General features: G+C 37.0%; 1 pseudogene; it reads right to left on the bottom strand.

Annotated features, from left to right (window-relative positions):
• Positions 1-2,006: 2,006 nt before the first annotated feature.
• On the bottom strand, positions 2,007-2,453 carry LOC147482725 (pentatricopeptide repeat-containing protein At4g37170 pseudogene; annotated as a pseudogene).
• Positions 2,454-4,504: the final 2,051 nt, after the last annotated feature.

The raw sequence follows: 4,504 nt of genomic DNA, 5'->3' as shown, positions 1-4,504 counted from the left end.
TGTTTCCATTTCAAAAGCCTTATTTCTTTGGAGACGTACTGCGACAAAGTAGATAACACAATAAATTTATTGTAGAGGAAAGGATAATTCGAGTTAGCAACAACTACAGAAAACAAAGGGGAAGGACAATTTTATTTAATTTAACCATGTATAATATGTATCAAATTACCTTTGGGAGCACAATACACTGAGATCGACTTTTGGCTGTGTCGAAACAATGAGAAGCAGCAATAGCTACTAAACCGGATAATCTAGCTGCAACACTGGCAACCCAAGGTGACAACATACCAATTTCTCCAACAGACCTGACCATTAAACACATCGGAAGATTATAACTGAAAACAATGTCTTTTTCAAAGCAACATAGAAAGCATTTAACTGACGTTTTATATGTGGGATGTGTGAGAATTAGTGCGTAATGTAAGTGTCAGCAATAAAAAAAAATGGGACAAATGATGATAGTGATGATGATGGTGGTAAGATGGAAGACATGGACCCACTTCCACATATCTGGAACATTTATGGGCTAAGAAAAACAGAATCCCGCACTACTCCTGATCTGAGACCTCTCCATAAGGTATGCCATCCTTCCAATGATATAATATATGCAGTCCTTTTAACCTCATGAACAGAGGGTGGCTTTCCAAACCCAGTCATCATCCAGGGATACTCTTTCAAAGAACCAACCATATTCGGATGCTATGCTATATATTTGTGTGTAGTTGTTTATACACTTGCCCCCCAAACTCATTTTTGCCTCCGTCAATTAAAATCACCACACATGGCTGAATTTTTTGACTAAAAAAAATAACTTTCTATTGCATATAGTAAAAGTTAATTATTGACGGTGACCGTTTACCAGACCAAAAAGAATTATAACCATAAGAAGCAATTGCAAACAGCTCACCTTAATCAGTCGGCCATGCCAATACAAAAATATTCCACTATTCATCCTTTCCCATTCTACTTGAGAACGACCAAGAATGAGCTGAACAGGTTTTCCCAGGATATGACCTTTTCTAATAGCCGTCTTATTCAAAGATTTTGCCAATGGGCAACTTTTGACCTAAAAAGAAGTCATCCATCAATCAATGAAACAAGTTATACGAAATGCAACCATAAAGTGAACAATAACATTAACAGTATGGACTATGAAGTTACCAGTGACCCTTGAACCTTGATCTTCAATCGAGGATCCAAAAAGATAAATTCTAAGTAGGATCGGAGGGAATAGTCCAAAGGGACCTATAAGAAAAAAAACAGGAAAGACTGAAATAACAAATACTAATTGCAAAAGTAACAACTAAAAATAAATCAGCCCATATAAACTAAAAGCAGTAGAGTAAGATAATAAACTATCTGAGGTATAATAAGTTGATTTGCAACTTAAAGAAAACTACAAAACCTTCTTCCTACATAAATGTTTCAGACTTCAAATAGAATGTGATAATTACCAACCTTCTGGCTGATCTGACCGAGACACATCCTGATCCTTCTAGACCGAATAAAAATGTCACCTTCAGGCAAAGTATCCTTTCCATACTGCCAGTCCAAACAGTAATCCGACCACCATTCATCAAAATTTCATATGTATATTTGTGTCCCAACCCCTCTAAGAGTAGTAGTGTCGCAATGAATTACTCATCAAAAGGTGAAAATTTCTTTATAATTCTCAGATTATATTTAGCTGAGGCTGGTGTATGAACACTTAAGTCAAATTCCATCATAAGGCCCTGCCTAGCATAGCTTACAATTGGAATTTCCAGAATCTGTAGTCATATCAATTAATTAGATAAAACAAAACAAGGAAAACAAACATAAGAAACTGGTGATAACTTACATCTTTGCCTTCATTTAATGATTGTGACAGGAAACTTATAGATCTCGATTTGGTAGTTTAGGTAAGAACAATGGCATCCCTTCCGATTTTCATGGATCAAGTCTGATAATCACAATCAGGAATGTGCATATCATGGAGATGAGATTCACTTTCATGAGTTAAATCGCTAGAAATCACCACATGAACAAATTCCATCCTTAAAACAATGGAAACGATTAGAGTCCCTGACAGTGATCTCCCTTGCAACAATCTTTGATATAAATTTAATAGCGGTATGGCAATCTCTAAAAACCTTGATCGGTGTTCCAGTAGGTGTGGCAATGATCCAAAATGCAATTGCAATTTTCTCACTGTGATAGGATAGATTCTGCTCCTTCTGCTCCTCCTCCACATCATGCAACACATAATCTGTCTTTGGCACAAATCCCTCTTCCTTCATCCTTTTTGACAGTTCCTCTAAAAAGTTGTAAATTTCTTTGCTTCTTGGGTGGGATTCATCTCCGACCAAAAACACGTGAATCTGCCTTTTAACCTTCATCCAACTAGAACATGGCTTCTTCACCACCCCTCGGTCATCCATAGCCTGTCTAATAGTAGCCACTTCGTGCCACATCCCAGCAGAAGCTTATACATTGGCTAAGGTCACATATATTGCTGCATTCTCAGGTTTTATTTCAAATAATGTTTCTGCTGCTCTTTTTACAAGTTTGATATCCTAAAAATTCTACAGCCACCGAGCAAAGAATCCCACAAGAATCTATTAGGCTCATAGGCATGCCATCAATAATGTCTTCAGCTTCTTAGAAACGACTAGACCGACTCAGCAAGTCAATCACACAAGCATAGTGATTGGCAATGTATTTCAACCCATGTTCTATGTGAATATTTACACATTCAACGAACCTATTTTACAGAGCACTTTAGGGAAAGTTTTACCTGTAATTCGTGACCAAAAAATGGAGAACCACATATATTTGCAGCTTTGTGTACTCTGAGCCAGCGCAAAATCTCATTCCACCACCAAAAGGAATGACCACTTATCCCATTGTAACATCGAATTTAGTACATGTCCAAAATCTCAAAGCCAAAAATGAATTTTGATCAGTGGCCAACATTATTTTGAAGCTATATATAAGCTGGATCACAAGACCAGAATATATATAAGCTGGATCACAGACCAAAACAAGGGGTGATGCTCAACATTATTGAAACAACGTTACCAAGGCACAAAAATACTGACTCAGAAGTAAGACACTTGAAACAACTACATGATGGCCAAGCACTAGGGTTGCGGAAGTGTTTCAATTGTATATAACATTTTGTTGGTGGGCAACATACAATGTAATAACTTCTTTTTTGGGTTGGGAACATTCAACGCATTCACTAATCCAAGTCCACGATTGAGTAACATAATAGAATTGTAGCAAGGAGCTACCAGGCCTCTTTACACGCAAGCCATAGAGAACATTCAATAACTCAAATTCCATCATGTGACAAAGATGTCCCAAGTTCTCTCTTGAAACTAGAGCAAACACAAGCCCAATCAAAAATGTATATGTAATCCTTTGTTAAAATCAACTTAAAATTCTACTAAGCCGTTTAAAAAAGTAAAACAAACAAATGGCAATAATTACAAAATTGATCAAAGCGATTCACAAAATTAAGAAACCATTTTCTATGATCTCCTACAAGTGTATTGATAACAAACCATACCGAATAGAAAACAAGACCTTTTGGCTATGTTTTTGTAGTCTACAATTTCATATTCAGTACAACTGACATTTATTTTTAGCAACCTATCTATCTAAGCATATATGTGTTTAACAAATAAACTAGCTAAATCTAAAGTACGTTATATGAAAGATTCAGATAGCTAACCTTGAAGCAAATCCTTGGACTCCATTGTAAAATTTTACAAAGCACCCACGCTTTTCAATTTTTGTAATCCATCCACGTGTCACCAATCCCTCCGCAGCATCAGCATATGAACTAAGAATTTTCAGCTTATGGTTAAAACTGTAAAGGTCACAATATACAACCAAGAACAAGCATTAGTCGTGTTGATCAAACCAAGCTCCAATACCCATTCAAAGTAATGTATGAAAATCGCCGGCAGAGTTAAAAAGAATGATTTTTTCCCTTTTTTGTGGAGGTAGAGCTGTGATGCACAGGTACATGTAAATGAATCGGAGGATTAGCACAGGCCACTTATCCCATTGTGATATTGAACTGCCCACGCAAATCCCTTAATTATAACGTCGAATTTAGTACATGTCCAAAATCTCATAGCCAAAAATGAATTTTGATCAGTGGCCAATATTATTTTGAAGGTATATATAAGCTGGATCACAAGACCAGAACAGGGGGTGATGCTCAACATTATTGAAACAACATTACCAAGGCACAAAAATACTGACTCAGAAGTAAGACACTTGAAACAGCTACATGATGGCCAAGCACTGGGTTTGCGGAAGTGTTTCGAGCCGAAACAAGCAGCAGTCCAACAAATACACTTGAAAATGCTACAATAACCACCCACCTCCCATCGCCATGGATTGAAGGCAAGGGGATCTTTGTATTTCTCAGGGTTCAGATTAATGGTAGGAGAGCAGACCATGATTGCCCAACCTGATGGAATTGTGTATCCTGTTGAAATGAATCCAA

This window comes from Coptis chinensis, chromosome 8 (genome assembly GCF_015680905.1).
Source record: "Coptis chinensis isolate HL-2020 chromosome 8, ASM1568090v1, whole genome shotgun sequence".
NCBI lineage: Eukaryota > Viridiplantae > Streptophyta > Magnoliopsida > Ranunculales > Ranunculaceae > Coptis > Coptis chinensis.
This window is presented reverse-complemented; position numbering and strand designations above follow the sequence as displayed.